The following is a 25,047-nucleotide window of genomic DNA, read 5'->3' as shown; positions in this document are numbered from 1 at the left end:
AAGGGTAAAAAATGAAAACAAACACGTACTAGCAAAAATATGAGTGAATTTCTCAATGTATGATGAGTGGGCCAAACCCTCCTAATTATGTCTCAAAATCCAAGGGAAAAGACTTATAAACCTGATTACTTAAAAATTAAAAATTTGTCCAGCCCTTGTACGCAAAAAATGCAAAAGAAGCAAAGTTTGACAATGACAATCTGAGAAAAAATATTTGTAACCTATTACAAAGGGTTAACATTCCTAAATATGAAGAACTTTACAAATAAAGAAGAAAACAGCCAGCAAACCTATAGAAAAACGGGCTGACAAAATAAATAGTTCGTTCTCAGGAAAAGAAATAGGAATAGCTCACAAACATATGGAAACGTGCTCTGCCTCACTCATAATAAAAGAAACACAAACGAAAGCTACACTGAGATACCATTTCCCACTCATTGGCAACAGCCAAACATTTGACAACATACTCTCTTGGTGAGAGAATGTAGGGGAAACAGGTACTCTCATATATTGCTGATTATTATACAAAATGATACAACCCCTATGAGCAGGAATTTGGCAACATCTGCCAAAATTACCTGCATATTCACCTATTGATCCAACAATTCCACTTCTAAAGCTACTGGGGATACAACGACAGATGCTGAACAGACATATGCACAAAACTATGTTATTCCAGCATTATTTTTAACAACAGAAGACTGGAAATAATCAAAATGTCCACCAATAGAAGAATTGTTGAATACACTAAAGTACTATGAAACCGGGAAAAAGAGAAATCAAATAATTCTATATATTCTGCTAGGGTATGGTTTCCGGAATATGCCTTTTTCAAAATCAAAAATAAAGGAGTGGAGAAGAGTATACTGTACTGCTTCTACCTAAGAAGGTAAGGAGAGACTTTTTATGGCTTTGAGGTAAAATTGACATGCAATAGATTACACGTCTTAAGTGCACAATCTAAGTTTTCACTTACAAGCACATCTGTGAAACCATCATCACATTCAAGATAATGTGAATCCTTCACCTCCAAAAGTCCCATGCCCTTGGTAATCCCACCTCCTGCCACTTGCCACCCCTCCCTCCCCGCCCAAGCAGAATTTCTGTCATGATAGATTAGTTTGCATTTCCTAAAGTTTTATACATATGGAATAATACACCATGTATTCTCTTTCCTCTGGCTTCTCTCAACATAAGTTGAGACTCATCCATGTGGCCACATATATCATCAACAGGTCATTCCTTTTTATTGCTGAGTAGCACTTCATTGTACAGATATGTCACAGTTTGTTTATTCTCCTCTTGATGGCTATTTGGCTTGTTCCAGTTTTTGGCCTTTACAAATACAGCTGCCATGAATGGTGATGTACAAGTCCGTCTATGGACGTATAACCTACTGATAGAGGGATACCTGGATCATTTGAGAGGTGTATGTTTACCTTTTCAAGAAAGTGACAAACTGTTTTCCAAGGTGGTTGTACCATTCTACATCCCCACCAGCAGTGTATGATGTTTCCAGTTCCTCCACATCTCCAACACTTGGTATAATCAGTCTTTTCAATTTTAGTCATTCTAGTAAGAGTATAGTGATAACTCATGGTGATTTAAATTGGCATTTCTCTGATAAGCAATGATGTTGAGCATTATTTTTAACATGCTTAAGCCATCCATATATTTTGTTTGATGAAGTGTTATTTTACTGGGTTGTTTTCTTATGAATGAATTTTGAGAGTTCTTTATATATTCTGGATATAAGTCCCTTATCAGAAAAATGCTTTACAGTGATTCCTTCCTAGTCTGTGGCTTGTCTTTTCATTCACTTAACAGTGGATTTCAAGGGGCAGAAATTTTTATTTTGATCAAGTCCCAATTATCAATTTTTTCTTTTATGAATCATTTGGTATCAAATCTAAGAAATCTTTACCTAACTTTTTTCTAGAAGTTTTATACTTTTAAGCTTTACATTCAGGTCTATGAACCATTTTGAGTTAATTTACGTTTCTCGTGTGAGGTATGGATCAATTTTTTGCACAGGAGTATTTCCAATAGTTCTAGTACCGTTTATTGAAAAGGCTCCCTTTTCTTCGCTTAGTTGTCCTTTCCACCTCTGAAATCCACTGCCATATATGGATCTATCTCTGGGTTGTCTATTCCGATCCAACGGTTTATGTGTCTGTCTTTACACTGATGCCATGCAAACCTAATTACTGTAGCTTTGTGACAAGTCCTGAAATCAGGTCATGCTTATGTTCTTCTAGGTCCTTTGCATTTTCTATTTGAATTGTGGAATCAACTTGTCATTTTCCACCAAAAAGATCCTGCTGGGATTTTGATTGGGATCATGTTGACTCTAGTGATCAAACGGAGGAGCTGAATGATATCTGACATCCTGTTTGTCACAGTGACAATACGATAGCTTAATATGAAGTCTTCTCGCTCATCAACAAGGGATCTCTCCATTTTTAGGTCTTCTTTCATTTCTATTAGCAATATTTTATAGTTTTCAATTTATATGTCTTACAGTTTTGCCAGATTACCCTTAAGTACTTTATATTTTTTGATGCTATTGGACTGGAAACTTTTAAAATTTCAATTTTCACTTATTCATCGCTAGTATATAGAAATACAACTGCTTTTAGATGTTAATCTTTATCTAGCAACCTTACTGAATGCGCTCATTAGCTCCAGTAGCGTTTTTGTAGATTCCATCAGATTTTAATCACAGACATTCAGGTTATCTGCAAATAAAGACAATTCTGCTGTTTCCTTCCCGACCTGGATGCTTTCTGTTTCTTTTTCCTGCCTTAGTGCACCGGCTCCTGCCTTACTGTGCCCACTACAGTGCTGTCTGGAGGCTGTGAGAGTGGACATCCTCGTTCTGATCTTACAGGGAAACAGTCGGTCGTTCACCGTTACCTGTGACGCTGGCTCGAAGTCTTTCAGAGAGGCTATTTGAAGCCCCCTTCCAGTCCTAGTGTGTTGTTTTTTTAAATATCAGTAATCAATGTCGGATTTTTTCAAATCCTTTTTCTGTGTCTGTTGAGCTGAACATACGGATTTTCTTTTCAAAGTTTGTTAACATGTGACTTACACTTATTTTCTAATGTTAAAGAAACCTTGCATTCTTGGATATAGCATACCTGGTCATTATGTATTATCCTTTTTACATACTGTTGGATTTGATCTGCTAAAATTCTGTTTAGAATTTTTGTGCTTATGTTCATAATAGATACCAGTCTATGCTTTTCTTGTTATGTCTTTGGTTTTGTTATGCTAATGCTGGCTTAATACAATCAGCTAGGAAGTATTTTCCCACTCTTCAATTTTCTAGAAGAGTTTGTATAGAATTAGTATTATTTCTTTCTTATACATTTAATTGAATTCACCAGGGAAGCCTTCTGGTCCTGCAGTTTTCTTTGTAGAAAGATTTTTAACTATAAATTCAACTTTTGACTAGTCATAAGGCTATTGAGGTTACCTGTTTCTTCTTGAGCGAGCGTTTGCAATTTGTGTCTTAGATGGAATTTCTTCATTTTGTCTAAATTGTTAAATTAATTGGCATAAATTATTCATATTAGTCCCTCCTCTTTATCATTTTAATATCTGCAGAATCTGTAGTGATGTCCCTCCCTGATTGCTCATATTAGTAATGTGTGTCTCCTCTTTTCTTCTCCTGATCGCTCTGGTTAGAGGTAAATCAATTTTATTAACCTCAAGAACCAGCTTTTGTTTTCACTCATTTTCCTTGTTTCCTATTTCACCGATTTACACTCTTATGTTTATTTCTTTTCTTCTGCTTCTCAGCCATGAATTTGCATTGTGCACTTAAGACGTGTAGTCTATTGCATGTCAATTTTACCTCAAAGCCATAAAAAGTCTCTCCTTACCTTCTTAGGTAGAAGCAGTACAGTATACTCTTCTCCACTCCTTTATTTTTGATTTTGAAAAAGGCATATTCCGGAAACCATACCCTAGCAGTATATATAGAATTATTTGATTTCTCTTTTTCCCGGTTTCATAGTACTTTAGTGTATTCAACAATTCTTCTATTGGTGGACATTTTGATTATTTCCAGTCTTCTGTTGTTAAAAATAATGCTGGAATAACATAGTTTTGTGCATATGTCTGTTCAGCATCTGTCGTTGTATCCCCAGTAGCTTTAGAAGTGGAATTGTTGGATCAATAGGTGAATATGCAGGTAATTTTGGCAGATGTTGCCAAATTCCTGCTCATAGGGGTTGTATCATTTTGTATAATAATCAGCAATATATGAGAGTACCTGTTTCCCCTACATTCTCTCACCAAGAGAGTATGTTGTCAAATGTTTGGCTGTTGCCAATGAGTGGGAAATGGTATCTCAGTGTAGCTTTCGTTTGTGTTTCTTTTATTATGAGTGAGGCAGAGCACGTTTCCATATGTTTGTGAGCTATTCCTATTTCTTTTCCTGAGAACGAACTATTTATTTTGTCAGCCCGTTTTTCTATAGGTTTGCTGGCTGTTTTCTTCTTTATTTGTAAAGTTCTTCATATTTAGGAATGTTAACCCTTTGTAATAGGTTACAAATATTTTTTCTCAGATTGTCATTGTCAAACTTTGCTTCTTTTGCATTTTTTGCGTACAAGGGCTGGACAAATTTTTAATTTTTAAGTAATCAGGTTTATAAGTCTTTTCCCTTGGATTTTGAGACATAATTAGGAGGGTTTGGCCCACTCATCATACATTGAGAAATTCACTCATATTTTTGCTAGTACGTGTTTGTTTTCATTTTTTACCCTTAGGTTGTGATCTGAATGTAAATTGGAATTTATCCTTGTGAACAGTAAGGAGAAGATCCGATTTTGTCATTTCCCATACGGTTATTTAGTTACGCCAACATCACTTTATAAAAAGTCTATTTTTCCCCAGCTGACTTTTAGTGTATCCCAGATTTCCTATGCACTTGGGTCTGTTTCTGGCTTTTCTGTTGTGTTCCATGGTCTGTCTGTACTCTTGGGCCAGTGCTGTTTTAATTACAGAGCCTGCCTTCGCCTGCCCTCCCACCCAACCTCCCTTGCTCTTCTATTTCAGGATTTCTCTGCTTGTTCTTGCTTGATTGTTCTTCTGAACTGACTTTATGTTCAACTCGAAGACGTACCCTTTAAAGATCTGCGACTATCTTTTCTCCCCCAGGTTAAATGTCCCCAGTTTCTTCGACTTTTGGAACGCGATTTCCAGACTATTCATAATCCTCGTCCTTTTCCACAAGTTCATGTAAACATGCAATGTGGGACCCAGAACTGAACCCTTAGCATAGGTGTGGTGATGATGTGACTCCGTAGAAGGGTTTTTAAAGGGGCATCAGCAAGGGTGAGAGACGGTGTGAGCACCTGGAGGTCAGGAAGGAGAAAAGCGAGCGGGGACTGAGTGGGCAGGGAAGGAGGGCATCCGGGCAGAGCGGTGGTCCTCCAGCGAGAGCGGGCGGGGCGCCACCTCTGCTGCCTGGGCACTCAGGGCCTGTGCCTGGGGTCTCAGCGCCCTGTGATGGAAGGGGCCAGTTCGGGGCGGGCGGCAGCGGCCGGCCTTTCTCCTGTCCTCCACCCCCCGCCCATTCTTCTCCTCCGCCTCCTTCCGCTCTTAGCTCCCGGGCCCTTTGAATCGCGCGCGCCCTCCGGGTGCCTGCGACGGGGGAGCCTCCCTTCCCTTGGTTTCTTCCGCGCAGGTCTCTTCGCGCCTGCCCCCCCGCGCCGCCCCGCCCTTGGTTCCTTCCGTTCTGGCCCCGCCCACCGCGGGCCCGGCCCCCCGAGGCCCGCTAACGTCCGCCTAACGTCCGCCTAACGTCCGCCGGGGGCCGTGTCTGAGGACGTGTTAGACGGGAGGCGGCGGGCGGAGAGGGTGGGCGGCGTGGGAAGGCGAAGTTCGCCCCCGGCTCCGCCGCCCGCGCCTGGTGCTTTCCGAAGGCGGAAGCGGTGACAGAGTGGGGGTCCGGTGCGGTTCCACGGGGAAGCGTCGCGTCCGCTCGGCTGGGCCCACGCCGTGGACTCAGTACCTGCCACGGTGCCTGCCGTCACCGCTTCCCCGGGGGACCCGGAGCTCCTGGGACCCCGTCGGTGCTCTACGCAGCCCTCACCGCCAAGCTACTGGAGGTGACGGCCCCCATTCCCCGGGAGGGACCCCAGCGCTGGCAGGCGGGTGGCCGAGTTCCGAGCCGAGCGGGTGCACCGACGGCCCGGGCGAGGGAGAGACGGAGTGTGTGAGGCCCGAGGCAGGCGGGACGCTGCAGTGCTGTGTAGCGAGGCCGGTGGCAGTGTGTGTGAGGTTTCGTCAGCTGTTCATTTTTTATTGAGCACTTTCGATGTACCAGGCACTGTGTTACTTTGTGGTATGCAGTCTCGATCAAAACAGCGAGCATCCCGTCCCCTGCGGGTCCTTTTCCAGTGATCGGCACTGTTGGGGGATGGGGCTGGTATGGCAGATACTTGTGTAGTTGCACAGCGCGGTGAAAACAGCGGAGAAGCAAGCAGGTGTTGAATGCGCTGTCTTCCAGGAAGCATTTAAAATTAAGGCGTTGAGTTTTGTAGGAGACAGTTAAATCCAGAGTAGTCTAGACTAGTGATCGCGAGGTGTCTGAAGGTACTCAGCATTTGGCTTTATGTAAGAGTAGAACAGAATTAAGATTTAAAGTCTTAGCGGGAAAGTGCAGTGTTTATGTTAGTCATCATTTTGGTTTTATTTGCCCCCATAGGAGTTGATTCCTTCTATAGTATGTTTCAATTGTTTTTTGATTTTTTTATGGCCTTTTAAGTCATAGCAATCAACTAAGAGAAAAGTATGCACCAGAGGGAGTCCAGCCATGTGTTAGACAACATGATGTGGTAGGACCCATTGCAAACTGGAAATATATCCTCAACTTAGAGACATTTAGATTCCTAATGTTTAAAAAGACCTCAAGCTGCACAAGAAATACGAGGCTGCCAGTATCCTATCTTTATTGAAGCAGTGGGAGCTATTGAAGGTTTTTGAGGGAGCAGTTACCTGATGGAGGTTGACTTAGAATTTCTGTGGATGATTCTTTGTGACTGCTTTATTGTAAGTTTCTTTATGGGTGCCCATTATTTCAAACATTTCTGTTTCAGCTACTTGCTACATTGCCTGATGATGTTCAGCCTGGACCCAATTGTTATGGCCTGCCATGGAAGCCTGTGCTTATCACTGCCTCCTTAGGAATTGTTTCATTTGCCGTTTTCTTCTGGAGAACCATCCTTGTTGTGAGTAAATTAAATTAACTTATATGTTGTCTCAGAAATACAAGGGATGTCTTATAATCAGTGGCCCCCCTTTTTTTTTCAGTTAATAATATGAACACAAATTAATAATAATCTAAGCTATCCTTGGCGAATAATTCAGTGTAATCCTTGTTGGTAAAGACATAAGTGAACAAGACAACATGTATATTATCTCAGTGGGAAAACTTCAATTTATAAATCTGTTCTATCAAAACCTAAAGATTTCACTATTTGTAGAATTAGGACTTCTTAACAGCCATTGTGAAAGGCAGCTTAATAATGTGTAGAAGCCTTAAAATGTTTGCATCCTTGTATACAGTATAGTACCATGTTAAGAGTTGCTTTACAAATTTTTGTGCTCCTGTGTTGGGTGCGTATATATTTATAAGTGTTATGTCTTCTTGGTGGAGAGTCCCCTTTATCATTATATACTGTCCCTCTTTGTCTTTCTTTATCTGTTTTGCTTTGAAGTCTACCTTGTCTGATATTAGTATAGCGACACCTGCTTTCTTTTGTTCATTATTAGCTTGGAGTATTGTTCTCCATCCCTTCACTCTGAGTCTGTTTGTCATTGGGGCTGAGGTGTGTTTGCTGGAGGCAGCATATTGTTGGGTCTTGTTCTTTGATCCATCCTGCCACTCTGTGTCTTTTGATTGGAGAGTTCAATCTATTTACATTTAGAGTGATTATTGAGATGTGGGGGCCTACCGCTGCCATTTTATGTCTTGTTTCCTGGTTCTCTTCAATTTCCTTTGTTTCTTGTCCCGTGGTTTAGTCTGTTCTGATGGAGAGCTGCTACTCTCTGTTGCTGTCCTACTTATCTCCTTTGCTCTTGGTTTTGTAGCCCCTTTCCTTTTTTTGATTTTCCAGGAATTAGGGTTTTCCTGAGCATTTCTTGAAGAGGAGATTTTGTGGCAAGGAATTCCCTTAATTTTTGTTTATCTGGCAAAGTTTTTATTTCTCCATCGTATTTGAAGGATATTTTCGCTGGGTAGAGAATTCTCGGCTGCAGGTTTTTGTCCTTCAGATTTTTGAATATATCATTCCACTCTCTTCCAGCCTGTAAAGTTTCTGCTGAGAAATCTGCTGATAGCCTGATGGGGGTTCCTTTGTAGGTTAATTTCTTCTGCCTGGCTGCCCTTAGTATTCTCTCCTTGTTCTTGACTTTTGCTAGCTTCACTACTACATGCCTCGGGGTTGGTCTTCTTGCATTGATAAAGTTTGGAGATCTGTTGGCTTCTGTCACATGAAGTTCCATCTCTCTCCCCAGGTTTGGGAAGTTCTCAGCCATTATTTCTTTGAATAGGCTTTCTGTCCCCTTCTCTCTCTCTTCTCCCTCTGGTATACCTATAATCCTTACGTTGCATCTCCTAATTGTGTCAGATAATTCTCAGAGAGTTTCTTCACTTCTTTTTAGTCTTCGTTCTCGCTCCTCCTCTGCCTGCAGCATTTCTATATTCCTATCTTCCAAATTGCTAATTCTTTCCTCCGTATTATCGGCCCTACTGTTCAGTGCATCTAGATTCTTCTTAATCTCTATTGTCTTCTTCATTTCCAGCATTTCTGTTTGGTTCTTCTTTATAGTATCGAACTCTTTTGTGACATAGCTCCTGAACTCGTTGAGTTGTCTATCTGAATTCTCTTTTAACTCATTGAGTTTTTTAATGATGGCTGTTTTGAAGTCATCATCATTTAGGTTATATATTTCATTGTCTTTGGGATTGTTTTGTGTGTATTTGTCATTTTCCTTCTGTTCTGGAGATTTAATATATTTTCTCCTATTGCTTGATGGTGTAGATTTGTGCCTCCTCATAGAGATAGAGTTTAGTTACTGCTTCCACTTGTTTCTACTGGTGTGGTGGGGGGTCATCTGTTTATACTGCACCAATCAGGAACCCTATCAGCTGTTGCTAACTGGGCCTGGGCCCCTCCTCGCAGTCACAGTGATCCTGTGGGTTCCCTCTTCAGCTGTGGGGGCCGTCACAAGGGGGCTTCAGGCTGCTGGTGCCTACTGTTGCAGACCACCTAGATGTGCTCCCTCCTTGGGGTCTGCAGCAGTGTTATGGGCTTTCCCAGCGGCCAGGGGCAGGATCACTTATATTTGCAGCTCTCTCACTGTCGGCGCCCACGAAAATCTCATTGTCCACTATGGGTCACAGCAGAGCTATGGGCATCTTCTGCAGTCTGTGGTTAGCTCACCTAGCTATGCTACTTTTGTCCCAGGGTCTTCCAGCCTTGTGGTTGCCGGGTGGGTGCTCTCTACTAGTGCTGTGCAGAGGCTATCGCTGAGGCTGCTGTGAGACTGTAGAGTTTCCCCCTGGGCCACGGAGCCGGGTCGCTGGAACTACACCCAGCCCCAGTCCTCTCCCCTAAGATCTCAGGGAGCTCCTTGCCCTGTCTGGGGGATAGCCGGAGACCTTGAGTTCAGTGGCAGCTGGCCGGCTGCTGCCCTGCCTGGGATTCTCCTCTTTGGGACCCTCCCAGCGTTGTGGATGCTGGGCGGAGCCTCTCCGCTAATGGCAGGTAGAGACTTTGCCTGCTGCCTGGATGGAACTCCGGAGTTTACCCCCCGGGCCGCAGAGCCTACCGCTGGAGCTCCACCCTTCCCCAGTCCTCTCCCAGGAGATCTCCGGTAGCCCCGAGCCCCACCCAGGCGAAAGCCTGGTCAGTGGGGCCGGTGGCAGCAGCTGGCGGGCCGCCGCCCCGTTTGGGATTCGCTCCGGGAGCCTCCCAGCGTTGTGGATGCTGGGCGGAGCCTCCCTGCTAATGGCAGGTAGAGACTTTGCCTGCTGCCCGGACGGAACTCTGGAGTTCCCCCCCCAGGCCGCGGAGCCTGCTGCTGGAGCTCCACCCAGCCCCAGTCCTCTCCCAGGAGGTCTTGGGTAGCCCCGAGCCCCACCCAGGCCAAAGCGGGGTCAGTGGGGCCGGTGGCGGCAGCTGGGATTCACTCTGGGAGCCTCCTGGCGTTGTGGATGCTGGGCGGGGCCTCCCCGCTAATGGCGGCTAGGGGTTTTCCCCGCCGCCTCCGGTGTGTAACTCTGGAGCTTCCCTCGGGGCTTAGGTGTAATTGCGGGGGGCTTAGGTAGGGCTCTGGTCACCTGTTTCCACCGTCGCTTCTCTGGTGTGCGCTTCCTCCTGCCCTTGGTGTGTGGCGATGTTCTGGGGGCGTCCGCTGGAAGAAAGCTGTTTGCAGATACTAGGCTGTTCGGGGGTCGGGGTCAGAGAGTTTTCTGAGGACTTTATTTTTTATAGAAACAGTTCTTAGGTTGAAGTTGCTGCATTTTTCAGTAACAAAATATGCTAAAGAAACCATGGGAAACCGTTGGGGTTGCAGGTGATCTTCTCTGTTCCATAGAGGTTGTAACCTGTGCTGGTGAAAGCAAAAGCTGTCATTACTCTGGTTCCCTAAACAGTATATACTACTTGTCACTTTTATAATTTTTTGTACCCATCAATAAAGTTAAGTTGTGCATTATCTTTCATGTAGCTATCTTACAGAGTTTAGCTAAGATATTATGACTCATTTTATATAGATGCTGGAATTCTATGGGGATCAAGATGGAGCCCGAGAGGTTCTCACCAATTATGCCTATGATGAGAAGTTCCCATCGAATCCAAATGCTCATATCTACTTATACAACTTTCTCAAGAGAGAGAAGGCCCCAAGAGAGAAACTGATAAGCGTGTTTAAGGTACAGAATTTTTATTCAAAGTTTGAACAGGATTGGGGATCTACTTTAAAACATTCTTACGTCATTGCTTTCCAACTTCCGTATTATAGCACCCATAAAATGACAATGTGTGTGGGGTACACTGAGGTAAACAGGAGGCTGCAGGGCCAGGAGACCCCCCCACTATGATTCCGCCACCCCCTGCCCAAGAGAGAGTGAGGGGAGAGGATCAGTCTTTCAGAAACCCTTTGCCACCCTGGTTGGAAAGTTCTGCATTGCTATTTTTTTAAAAATCACCTTTTTGAAGTGTAATTTACATGTAATAAAGCACTTATTTTAAGTGTGCACTTGGATGCATTTTAACAAATATATACATCCATGTAACCACCAGGATAAGATAGCGAACATTTCCATCACCCCAGAAAGTCCTTCATTCCCCCCAGTATTCCTGGCCCCAGGTAACCGCTGATCTACTTTCTGTCACTATAGATTAATTTTACCTCTTCTAGAATTTCATATAAATGAAATCTTACAGTACGTACTCCTTTTGTTGTCTGGCTTTTCTTGCTCAGCGTAATGTTTTTGAGATTCATCCATATCGTATCAGTAGTTTATTCCTTATTACTGCTGAGGAGTAGTCCATTTTTATACATGCATTTCATGATGAACATTTGGGTTATTGCACTTTTTGGCTACTATGAATGCTACAGTCAACATTCATGTACAAATCTTTGTGTGCACATATATTTTCATTTTTCGTGGGTAGCTAGCTAAGAGTAGAATTGCTGGAAAGTATATGTTTAACTTCTTAAGAAACTGCCTGGGTGTTTTCTGGAGTGACTGTACCATTGATATTCCCACTGGTGATGTGTGAAAGTTCAATTTCTCTACATCTTCATCAACATTTGGTATTGTTAGTCTTGAATTATAGCCATTCTAGTAGGTGTGTAGTGGTGTCTCACTGTGGTTTTAATTTGTGTTTCCCTAATGACTAATGACGTTGAGCATCTTTTAATATGCCTGTTGGCTATTCCTGTATCTTCTTTTTTTGAGGAAGATTAGCCCTGAGCTAACATCCACTGCCAATCCTCCTCTTTTTTGCTGGGGAAGATTGGCCCTGAGCTAATGTCTGTGCCCATCTTCCTCTACTCTATATGTGGGATGCCTGCCATGGCATGGCTTGATAAGTGGTGCGTAGGTCTGCGCCTGGGATCCAAACCAGTGACCGTGGGCCGCCAAAGTGGAGCGTGTAAACTTCACAGCTAAGCCACCAGGCCGGCCCCCCACTGTATCTTCTTTTGTGAAGTGTCCGTTCAAATGTTTTGTGTGTTTTTTTGGAGGGTTGCCTTCTTACTGATTTGAAAGTTTTTAATATAATCTGGATACAAGTCCTTTGTCAGATATATGGATTGTGAATATTTTCTTCCAGTCCATGGCTTACCTTTTTGGTTTCCTAACACTATCTTTCAAAGAAACAAAAATTTCTAATTTTGATGAAGTACAGTTTATTCATTTTTCTTTTATAGTTAGTACTTTTTGTCTAAGGAATCTTTGCCTACCTCAGGATAATGAAGATTCTCTTTTTTTTCCCCCCTAGAAGTGTTATAATTTTGTTTAGGTCCATGATAGATTTTCACCTACTTTTTTTGTGTAGTATGAGGTCAGAGTCAAGGTTCATTATTTTCCATATGATTTTTTGAGCACCATTTATTGAACAGACTACCCTTCTTCTCCTGTTGAGTTACATTTTTAACTTTGTTGAAAATCAGTTGATCATAGATATGGACTCTATTGTATAGAGTATATTTCTCTACCTCTATTTCTCTACATCTATATTGTATAGATGTATATTTCCATCATATACCAATACCACATATCGTGATTACTGTAGTTTTATAGCAAGTTTTGGAATCATACCATGAAAGTCATACAAATTCGTCTTTTTCCAAAGTTGTTTTTAGCTTCTCTATGTTCTTTGACTTTCCATATACATTTTTAGATCAATTTGTTGCTTCAAGAAAATCTTGCTAGGATTTTGAACCTGTGGATGAATTCTGAAAGAGTTGGCATCTTAACAAATTGATGTTTCCAAACTGGAAATGATATGTCTGTCCATCATTTACCATTCATTTAGGTCTTTTATTTCTTTCTGAAATGTTTTGTAGTTTTGATTGTATATATTTTGTTAAATTTATCCCTAAGTGTTTCATGTTTTGGATGGTTACTGTACGTGGTATTGCTTTAAAAGTTTTTTGTTGTGGTGGTAAAGTATGCGTAACATAAAATTTACCATTTATTTGTAAGTGCACACTTTAGTGACATTAAGTATGTTCAGAATTTTGTGCACCCATCGCCACTATCCAGTTCCAGAACTATTTCATCGTCCCAAACAGAAACTCCGTGTCCTTTGAACAGTAAGTCCCCACAACCCCCACCCCCAGCCCCCTGCTAACCTCTAGTCCACTTTCTGTCTGAAGGAATCTGCCTGTTCTAGGAGCTTCATCTAAGTGGAATCATACAGTATTTGTCCTTTTATGTCTTGCTTATTTCGTTTAGCATGTTTTGAGAATTCATCTACGTTATAGCATGATCAGAATCTCCTTCCTTTTTAAGCTGAATAATATTCTTTTGTTTATATATTACACATTTTGTTCGTCCATTCATCTGTTGATAGACATTTGGGTTGTTTCCAATTTTTGACTGTTGTGAATAATGCTGCTGTGAACATGAGTGTACAAGTATGTGTTTCCCTGCTTTCGCTTGTTTTGGGTGTATATCTAGGAGTGGAATTGCTGGATCATGTGGTAATTCTTTGTTTAACCTTTTGGGGAACCATCAGACTGTTTTCCCAGCAGCTGCATTATTTTACATTCCCACCAGCAATGCATGAGGATTTAAATTTCTCCACATCCTCACCAACACTTGTTTTTTTTCTTTTAATTGATAATAGCTGTCCTGATGGATGTGAAGTGGCATCTCATTGTGGTTTTGATTTGCGTGTCTCTAATGGCTGGTGATATTGAGCAACTTTTCATGTGCTCATTGGCTATCTGTATTTCTTTGGAGAAATGTCTTTTCAAGCCCTTTGCCCTTTTTTGAATTGGGTGATTTATCTTTCTGTTGTTGGATTGTAGGAGTTCTTTATATATTTTGTGGTTGGTTTTTGACATGATATTTTAGAGGAGGAAGAAAAAGAAAGGTCCTTTTCAACCTAAACAGATGAGTGAGAAAAATCCTTATCTATCAGTCTTCTTTGAAAAAGCCAATTAGCTCTAATGTATACTTACATGTTCATAAAAATTGACATTATCAAACCCTCAGATGTGGAAACTGTACATTTTATGAAGTTTTTAACAGGCTTTGTTTTACTGCATAATACTTTGGAAGTTGCTCTTCTAACCTTACCCTCCAAGGTTTCCTTTTACCAATTTGTACAACAAAAGATTACAGATAGTTAGAACATAGCAAGATGGTGACTTCATTCGGATTGTCAATTACCAATGGTGTTTTTGAAAAGACTTTTTAAAATATAACAGAGAATAACTGTGTTGAATGCTTATTTATGTTCAAGACAAGATAGATTTAGAGAAGTTCTGTTTTTCCTTTTGAAAACTTCAATATTTGAAATTAACTCAATAGCTGGGTTTAATAGCCAATGGAACATAGCAGAAGAGAGGATTAATGGACCATATAGAAAATATCAGGCTAAAGCAGGGAAACAAAAGGATAAAAAGGGCAGAAAAGAGCGTAAAAGACTTGGTGACAAGGTCTGACATGCAGTCATGCGTCACTTAACAATGGGGATAGAAGGACTAAGATAGAGTATTCTTGGCTGAAGTTTTTTGTCCTTCAGAATTTTGAATATGTCATTCCACTCTCTCCTAGCCTGTAAGGTTTTTGCTGAGAAATCTGCTGGAGCCTAATAGTGGTTCCTTTGTAGGTGATTTTCTTCTGCCTTGGTGCCCTTAGTATTTTTCCTTGTCATTTACTTTTGCCAGTTTTACTAATATATGCCTTGGAGGAGGTCTTTTTACACTGATTTAATTAGGAGTTCTATTAGCTTCTTTTACGTGTAATTCTAGCTCCTTCCCCAGGTTTGGGAAATTCCCAGCTATTATTTCTTTGAACAAGCTCTCCGTTCCTTTCTCCCTCTCTTCTCCCTCTGGAATATCTCTGACCCTTCTGTTGCATTTCCTAGTTGAGTCGGATAATTCTCAGAGAATTTCTTCATTTTTTTTTAGTCTTAGTTCTCTCTCCTCCTCCATCTGAAGCATTTCTCTATTTCTGTCCTCTCAATTGCTAATTCTGTCCTCTATAATATCAGCTCTGTTGTTTAAGGACTCCAGATTTTTCTTTATCTCATTCATTGTATTTTTCACTGCCAACATTTCTGATTGGTTTTTCTTTACAGTTTCAACCTCTTTTGTGAAGAAGTCTCTCCATTAATTAATTTTATTCCTGATTTCATTGAACTGTCTTTCTGAATTTTCTTGTAACTCATTGAGGGTTTTTTATGATAGCTATTTTGAATTCTCTGTCATTTGGATTGTAAATTTCTGTGCCTTCAGGATTGATTTCTGAGTGTTTGTCTTTTTCCTTCTGGTCTGCAGTATTAATATACCTCTTCATACTATTTGATGGGGTGGATTTGTGCCTTTCCATAGTGATAGTATCTGGTCACAGATTCTACCTGCTGCCAGTGGAGGGGTCAGGAGCTGTGTCTTGTGAGCCCACCATGATCCCTGCCAGCTGTGCCTGTCTGAGCCTAGGCTGCTCTTTGGGACTGCAGCAGCCCTGTGGGCTCTCCCACCTAATGGGAAAGTGATCACACGAGGGCTCAGGGTTGCCACCGCCTGCTCCCACAGTCCTGCTGAGGCATGCTCCCATGGTTCTGGCCACAGCAGCACTATGGGTGTCCTCGGCAGCGAGGAAGTCATTTGCCCACGCGCGTCGATTTACCACTGCCTCCTTCTAGGTCTCAGTGGCCATTGTGTTTGGTGGGCTGGGCCTCCCCACTGGTCTCAACCTGGGCCACTCCCTGGGACTGTGGCGGCACTCTGGGCTTTCCCACTGGATGGGAAAGTGATCATGTGGGGCCTCAGGGCAGCCATCACCTGTTTTGCAGTCCTGCTGAGGCATGCTCCCACCCTCAAGGCCATAGCGGTGCTACGGGTGCTCCATCCGGGAGAGAGAGCAGTTGCACACGTGTACAGGGTTGCGGGGGGCCGGCGAGTGCTCACCTATCTCTACCACCTCCCTGGGGATAGTCCATCCACCTTCAGATGTATAGCTGTGTGGGTCTCTCTGGCGTCCTGTGGTACTCTGTGCGTGTCTTCCATGAATCAATAAATGTCCATTTAGTTGTACTTTGGAGGGGGAGGGGTAAAGGGAACAGCTCACTCTGCCATGTTCTGCTGTCACTGATGTATAATCTTACTCTTGAAATGGCATTGAATACTGCTTTGAGTGTTCCATTTTGGTTTTCTACTTTTTCTACTTCTAACTTTTCATTAGCCAAAACTTTTCTTTAGCAAGTATCACCGTTAAGATTCTTGGATTTGTGTAGTAATTTTCCTCTCATAAAATTCACTCATTGTAAGTGTAAAACTTACACTTACCTTTCAAAATGACTTTTGATAAATCTATAGTGTTGTATGTCTATCAATTTGATAGATCCGATATGAGAACATTTCCATCACCCCCAAAATTCCCTCAATCCTCTTTGTGATCAGTTAATTACATTTTGAATGTAATAAGTTGTTGATTCATGTACTTCAAATACTTCGTTATTAAAAGTATGATAACATATTGTTGGATAGAAACTTGAAGAATGTCAATCAAAGTCCTTTATAAATGTTAGGTTCTGTACTTTGAGGTACTATACACATATTAGATTACAATCAACTTTTGTTCGCATCTGTTCTCCATAGACGATTTGACAGAAATGAACAAATGTGCAGCTGATTTCTTCCTTCATGTCTTTTTCTCCTTGGGGAATGCTCTTGTGTTGTTCTGGGTGGTTTTTCAGTTTTAAAAAATTTGATAGATGGAAAAAATTTCAAAGATACAGTTGCTTTTGTGGTTTTCTGTGGCATTCTCAGTAGGACTAATTTCTGAGAGAATAGATCATACAGAATAGGATGAAGAAGGGAGTGGGAAATTAGACTGTATAATTATTCAATTAAACATATAAATACTGCATTGTGATTTATTTCCTCTATCAGTAGTAACTAAGAGATTTGTTGATTCATTCTGGTATTAAATTTCTCAAACTTTAGGATAATATAACAGGTATTTAAAAAGCTTTTTCTGTCTTTTCCACTACTTCATATTGAGGTATGAAGTATATTTTATATTTTAAATATATATGAGTATATGTGAAGTTATATATATGAGTATATCACATACATTATTAATTATGTGGTAATTAATTGGGCTTCCTGGAGGGAGTTGAATTTTTAACAAACTTGAATTAGTAATTCATGCTTTAGTGTTGACTATAAGGTATGGAAGTACAGATGTATCTTGCGTCTAATTAAATATTTCTGTGAAAAGAATAACGTCAAGTGTTTGGGAGTTTTGGGAACCGAAATAATCCCTGGCTAGTTACTAAGTCACTTAAGAGCAAAGCTGTATCTTCCCTGTGTTGTTAAAATATTTACTCTGAAATTATTGGTGGAGCTCATTTTTATTGCAATTTCTCTGTTGCCAGGTACTTTATTACCAAGGTTGCCATCAGAACCAGGAATGACGTTACTCACTATCAGAATTGAGAAAATCGGTCTGAAAGATGCCGGGCAGTGCATTGATCCCTATATTACAGTTAGTGTAAAGGGTAAATAATTGTGTCTACATTTCCCCCCTCTGGTGAATTGTATAATGTTGCTTCTCATTTGGGACATTTGGGGCAGGGGGTGAGGGGGGCTCTTGTATCTATGATGACTCATTTAGTTCATTCTACAGTGAGGCAAAATCCCTGAGAAGAGGTAGTCGTTCCTCCCTACACATCTCTGAGAGATTTACTGAAAATGCTTTGCTGTTTATACCTTACCTTCACATTTGCTTCTGACTTTTTCTTTGTATATGTCTTTTTATTCTTAAAATTCCATCAGGCTGAGGCCAGCTGAGTGGCATAGTGGTTAAGTTTGCACGCTCCACTTCAGTGGCTGGAGTTTGTGGGTTTGGATCCCTGGCCCGGACCTACACAGCACTTGTCAAGCCATGCTGTGGCGGCATCCCACATCCAAAATAGAGGAAGATTGGCAAGATGTTCGCTCAGGGCCAGTCTTCCTCAAGCAAAAAGAGGAAGATTGGCAGCAGTTATTAGCGCAGGGCCAGTCTTCCTCACCAAAAAGAAAAAGAGAAAAAGAATTCCATTAAGGGTGCTGACTAGACACCCTGGTGCCCCCAAACACCCAATCACTCTCTCTCCTAAGAGGTAACAATTATTTTTGACTTCTAACACCAAAGATGAGTTATGCATGTTTAGAATGCCTTTTCTCTGTTAATGGCGTCTTCCAATTATGAAAAATTCTTAATGTTAATATATTCAAATTTTTAAATCTCGGAATTCCTTTATAATCAGTGCTTTCTGTGTCCTAGTCAAGAAATCTTTCCCCCACTCCAAGGTCATGAATGTATTTTATCCTGTAAGAGCTTTATTGTTCTGCCATCCACATTTAATTCTATAATCCACCTGGAATTAATTTTTGTCTGGTGTGTGGTAGGAGCCCAATCTCATTCTAGTCCACATGGACACTCAATTGTCCCTGCATGACTTATTTCAAAGACTGTCATTTCCCCCATTGACCTGCAGTGCCACCTCAATCATGAAGCAAGTGTAGGTCAGTTTCTGGGCTCTCCATTCTGTCTCACCGGACTGTTTATCATCTTTGCACCACTACCACTGTGTCTTAATTACCATAGCTTTATAAAAGTCTTGACATTTGGTAAAGCAAATTCTCCGACCTTGACATTATTCTTCAAGAGTCTTAATCACTTTTGGCCCTCGGCATTTCTATGTGAATTATAAAAACAACTGTCAAGTTCTTTAAAAAAAACCAAAAATACCTGTTGGAATTGCTGTGAAATTCAGATCAATTTTAAATAGTCACATCTTTACAAACTGCTTTTCCCAATCCATGAACTGGAATATGGCTCTCCATTTATTAAAAATTTCTTCATTTCTCTCATCAAAGTCTTACTTTCTTCACAAAGATCTTAGACTTCTTTTGTTGGATTTATTACTAGGTACTTGATATTTTGGGATACCATTATAAATGTTATAATATTTCATTTTCTAAGCAATTGTTGGTTGTTTATAGCCAGAATCAATTCTCATGTACAGATTTTCTATAAACCCCATACTACATTGATAATATTTTTCTTTAAACAGTAAGTTAACTTTTAAAGATATTTAAATAATAAGATAATGGTTTTTATATATTTACCCCTATGATTTCCATATCTGGCATTCTTTACTCCTTTGTGTAACTCCCTTATTTCCGTCTGTTGTCATTTGCCTTATGCCTAAAGGTCCTCCTTTATCATTTCTTATAGTGCAGGTGTACTGGTAAATTTGTTCAGCTCTTGCATATTGGAAAAACATCTTCATTTAATCTTTGTTTTTGAAAAATACTTGTTGGCTATGATATCATAGGTCAACAGTATTCTTCTTCAAGTATATTAAAAGATATTCTCCTACCGTATTCTCCTATACCTTGTTTCTGACAAGGAATCTGATGTCAACCTTATCTTAGTTTCTACGTAAAGCGTCTTTTTTCTGACTGCTTTTAAGATTGCTCTTTATCACTTATTTTGAGCAATATGATTATGAAATGCATTGGTAGTCTTTCTCATGTTTCTATGCTTGGGTTTCATTGAATTTCTTGAATCTATGGGTCTACAGTTTTCATAAATTTTGCAAAAACTCTAGTTGTTATTTCCTCAAATAGTTTTCTGAATACCTCTTCTATCCTCTCCTCCAGGAATTCCAGTTACACACTTATTAGGGTGCTTGAAAGTGTACCACAGCTCACTGATGACGTGTTCATTTTTCTTGAGTGTTTTTTCCCATGTGTTTTATTTTAGACAGCTTCTATTGCTATGTCTTCAAGTTCACTAAACTTTTCATCTACTGTGTCTAGTCTAGCATTAATCCCACCCACTATATCTATCATCTCTAGCACTGTAATTTTCATATCTTAAAGTTTGATTTTGGTCTTTTTTTTAAATATCTTTCATGTCTCTACTTAACTTTTTTAAAATCTGAAATATAGTAATAATAACTTTTAATATCCTTGCCTAATTCTAACATCTCCGTTAGTTTTTGGTTGGTTTTGATGAGCTGATTTTCCTCATCATGGGTCATATTTTCATGCCTATGCCTGGTCATCTTGGATTGGATGCCATATGTTCTAAACAAATGTGACTGTTACGTGTCAACTTGACTGATCACAGGGTACCCAGATTAAACCCTACCTTTGAGTGTGTCTGTGAGAGTGTATAAGATGAGATTAGCATTTGAATCAATGGACTCAGTAAAGTAGACTGCCTTCCCCAATGTGGGTGGGCATCATCCAATCTCTTGAGGGATTCACCCCTTCCTGCCTGATTGCTTGATCCGGGATGTTGACGTTCTACCTTTGGTGCTCCTGGTTCTCAGGCCTTCAGACCCAGGCTGGAATCTATGTCATCAGTTCCCCTGGTTCTCAGGCCTTGGGTCTCTATCTGAATTACACCACCAGCTTTCCTGGGTCTCTAGCTTGGATATAGCAGATTGTGGGACTTCCCAGCCTCCATTTGTGTTATGTCAACTCCTTCTAATAAACGTCTTCCTATCTATGACCTATTGGTTCTGTTTCTCTAGGGAACCCTGAACAATACAACAAACATTCTTTAGCTTTGTTCCAGGAGTTAGGCAAATTATTGGGAAACAGTTTGATTCTTTTGGGTCTTGCTTTTAAGATTTGTTAGGCAAGACAGGAGCAACATTTAGTCTGAGGTGAGACCCTTCTGAGTACTCTACCCAATTTCCCTAGAATTACAACGGATTATTCTTGGCCCTGTGTCTGGGGCTCTTCCCTCTAATCACTTAAAGGGTTTCTCTGACCTTGAGTAGTTTGGTCACACTCATGTGCTAATCAAAACTCTGCAGAACAGTCAAAGGGGACCTTTCACAGATTGCCAGCTCTCTGTGTGGCTCTCCCCTCTTGGTACCCGACCCTGTGAACTCTAGCTGCCTTGCCTTGCCTGGACTCTCAGCTCCACCTCCTCAACTCAGGGTTCCTCCTTTCTGTGCCACAAGCTGAGAACCCTCTCAATGCAGTAAGCTGGGATTTAACTTTCAGGCTCATGGCATCAGTTCCCTATCTTTCTAGAATTACTGTCCTTTGTGTTAACTGATGTCCAGTGTCTTGAAAACTGTTGCTTCATTTACTTTGTGTTTTTTTCCTTTTATTTGTTTCAGTAAGGAAGGTAAAGCTAATACTTACAAATCCATCTTGGCAGGATGTGGAAATAATTTGCTTATTCTTTAATGATAGGATAGATAATAAAATTAATTTTAAAAATTACCTGTAGAGGAGGATAACAACAGATTGGACGGAACTAGGACAAAAGCTAGACTTCTCTGAATAGACCAGGTTTTACAAATTGATTTTGGCTCTTGTAAATGTGTTAGATAATTATAAAGCAAAAAAATCTGTAAAAGCAATCCCTAAAAACTGAAAGCAAAAATGAAACAATAAACCTGCTGTGTATCAAGTTGGTGGCAGGACAACAGAAAGGAATCATTTCAGGCATATCCTAATGGGAAAAAGCTTAAAGACAAAAATATTTTCAATAACATACTGTTGATTTTGGTATTTTTAACAGTGTTCTGTGAATATTGTAAAATAAGGTAAATAAATACTTATGTTGATGTCATTGAAAACTGGGATTTCCAACACTGGAGAAAGAAAACACAAATGTAAGAGAGACGAGATTAAGTAAAATTCCTCAGCATCCTGAATTTTGACTGGGAGTATCCATATGGCATCATGATGAATAGTCACACAAAAAAATCCCCGCTTATTTCCTAGCTTTGTTCTCTGAAAAGGTCTAGAAATCATGGCCAACTCAAAAGCAATAAGCAATCTTAGTACCCAGAATGTAGTCTCTAAATACCATTTCCCATTAAAAGAAACCAGGGCTTCTTAGAGAAATAGCTCCTTCAAGATCTGGGTAGGAACATCTTGTCACACTAGAAAGCAAAGAAGGTATCAATCACCACTAGCTGCTATCAAAAGCGCCCAGGAGCCAAGCTGAAGAGACTCCCATTAGCCAAAAATGGAAGAAATCGAGCATCAATAAGAAGAATAACTACAGTGGATTGAAACACACCAAATATTTTTAAATCCATGACATCATAATGATTCTTAGAAAAGAATGAGAAGAAACACACACAACATAAAACCCTTGGGGCATATTGGATAATGCCAGGAAGACAACTTATTATTTTGAGAACTATTTAAATAGAAAGAATCAAATATTTATACTGTCCTAACTATACAAACCAAATCCCCAGTGTAAAGAATACTTGATTCCAAGTTTCTCTTTGTAGAAGTATCCCAGACTTGAAAGGAAGCAGGAACAATATAATCAGACTATCACCATTCTGCAGCCTCTAACATATTAACAGATCTACTCAACATCACCAATGACCAGTAACATCAAAAACGAGGGACATCTAGATATCAGATGCCTCCTGATGGAAATACACAACATCTCCTAATAAGTATTCTTGCCAAACAAAATGGAACCTGAATCTGACTATCAATGAGACTACAACTCCCAGAAAATATAAAGAACCAGAGAATCACATTCAATTACACCAGGGGGATGTAGTTAGCAAAATCCAGACCATGATATCCCGTAGGAGCCAAACAAACTAGTTTCTTCAGTGAATACATTGCAACAACAACAAACAAACAAAGGAAAAATCTATAGTCGGAGTAATTGGTATGATATTTGTCCTCCCACTGAAAAAAACTAGAAAACTGGACAAAATGTAGGGGAAAAAACTGTTTTTCAGATAGAGAACAACAGGCAGCACACAACTGTGACCCCTGAGAGAAGGGAAACAAATGAGGTGAGCCCAATGATCACCCCACTTTCTACCTGGAGGCACTTTCTAGACCTCATTATGGGCAGGGAGAACCCAAGCAGAGTACCCCAATCTCACAGAGGCGGTGGAGAACAGAGTTGTGCAGACTGAGGTACTTGAAATATGTAGGGAAAGGCACCAGAAAGATGGGAATTCTAAAGAAAAAGAGTTCCAGAAATCCACAAGGGGGTCGCCTTCAATCTTGGGCTGAATTCAAAGCAGCACCTGTGTAAAGTGAGATTCCTTGAGGATGGGCAGAAAACAACTATAGACAAAAAGAACAACTGCCAGGAAACTGGAAGCTGAACAATTCCCAGCATTAGCACAGGACTGGGAGACATTTGTATTCCAGCTAGTCAGCGTGAACTGATCTCGCTGAATGCTCAAGGTATTCAGTAGATCCCAGAAGAATCACACCTTAGTAGTAGGGCTACACTAGCTCGAGAGGAAAGACCACTGTAGGCACCTCCCTAACAAATCTTTAAAATAAGAATGGGAAGGATCAAGCTGATCCACAAGTAACAACCTAGCCAAACAAACTTCAATGCTTTTTAAAGGAAGTCACTAAAATCCAGGCACTCAACCATGTAACATTAACAGTGGCTAGCATGCAAAAAAAAAAAATTACTAGACATGCAAAAAAAATCAGGAAAATGTATCCCATGAGTAGGAGATAAATCAATCTATAAAACAGACCAAGAAACTGCAACAGAGATGACATAATTAATCAGCTTAGAAGGGCTTTAACAGCACTATTATGAATACTATATTTAAGAATTAAAAAAAAAACCATGACCATTTCTCTCTTCATTCTCATGAAAAGAGAAATGCAAGATATAAAATAGGACTAAGTGGAACTTTTAAAGCTAAAAAATAAAATATCAGAAATGAAAAATTCACTTGATGGGCTTAACAGCACATCAGATACTACAAAAGAAAAGATCGGTGAACTTGAAGACAGCAACAGGAACTATCTAAACTGAAGCAAAGACATAAAAAGACTGAAAAACAAGAACAAAAAACAACAGAGCCTCAGTGACCTGTGGAACTACATAAAGTGGTCTAACATATGTGTCATTAGAGTCCCAGAAGGAGAAGCAAGGGAAGAGGAACACAAAAAAATCTGAAGAAATAATGTGAAAATTCATAGAATTGTACATAGAAAGGGTGAATTTTACTAGATGTTATGATGCTTTAATTAACTTGACTTTTAAAAAAGGTGTGTTTATTCACAGATGGCATGATCATCTGCACAGAGAATCCTATGAAATCTACAAAAAATCCACCCTAGAACTCATAAGTAAATTAAGTAAGGTAGTAAGACACAAGAAGGTCAATATATAAAAATCAACTGTATTTCTACCTATCGGCAAAAAACAACTGTAAATAAAATGTACAAAAGATACTATTTACAACATCATCAAAACAACGTAATACGCTGTCATACATAAAATACTATGCATAAAACCTGTACACTGACAACTACAAAACACTGTTGAGAGAAATTAAAGAAGATCAAAATGAATGTAAAGATGAACTTACTTCTTGGATTAGGAGCCTTACTATTTGTTAATATCACTTCTTCCCAAACTCATCTCTAGATTGAACATAATAACAATCGAAATCTCAGCATGCTTTTTTGTAGAAATTGGTAAGCTGATTCTAAAATTTATTTGGAAATGCAAAGGAACTGAAATAGCCAAAACAATTTTACAAGACAACTGTCCGATTGCAAGACTTACTATAAAGCTACGGGAATCAAAAAAGTGTGGCATTATCCTAGGATAGCAATAGAGATCGATGGAACAGATTAGAGTCCAGAAATTGACATACATGGTCAATTGATTTCAAGTCAAGGTGCCAAGGTAATTTGAAAGGGAAAGAAATGACATGGGAGCAACTGGATATGCATTCTAAGAAAAAATGAAACTTGACACCAATCACAAAAATTAACTCAAAATGGAACAGA

At 40.2% G+C, this 25,047-nt stretch overlaps 2 protein-coding genes across 4 annotated transcripts in view; one reads left to right on the top strand and one right to left on the bottom strand.

The window, feature by feature from the left end:
* Positions 1–25,047, bottom strand: part of LOC123286417 (transport and Golgi organization protein 1 homolog) — an 83,341-nt gene that overhangs the window by 18,383 nt on the left and 39,911 nt on the right.
* LOC123286419 (TATA box-binding protein-associated factor RNA polymerase I subunit A-like) overlaps positions 5,742–25,047 on the top strand; it is a 95,548-nt gene continuing 76,242 nt past the window's right edge. For 2 of the 3 annotated variants that reach the window (XM_070501650.1, XM_070501649.1), the window contains exons 1-3: positions 5,758–6,122; positions 7,113–7,244; positions 10,796–10,954. The gene's annotated coding sequence lies outside the window, so the exon portion shown is untranslated. Of the gene's footprint in view, positions 6,123–7,112; positions 7,245–10,795; positions 10,955–17,645; positions 21,698–25,047 lie in introns of those variants that run through there. The other variant, XR_011499490.1, reaches the window with a different exon arrangement.

The sequence above is a fragment of the Equus asinus genome, chromosome 30, assembly GCF_041296235.1.
Source record: "Equus asinus isolate D_3611 breed Donkey chromosome 30, EquAss-T2T_v2, whole genome shotgun sequence".
Lineage (NCBI taxonomy): Eukaryota > Metazoa > Chordata > Mammalia > Perissodactyla > Equidae > Equus > Equus asinus.
The sequence above is the reverse complement of the archived record's forward strand: the minus strand, read 5'-3'. Positions and strand labels throughout refer to the sequence as shown.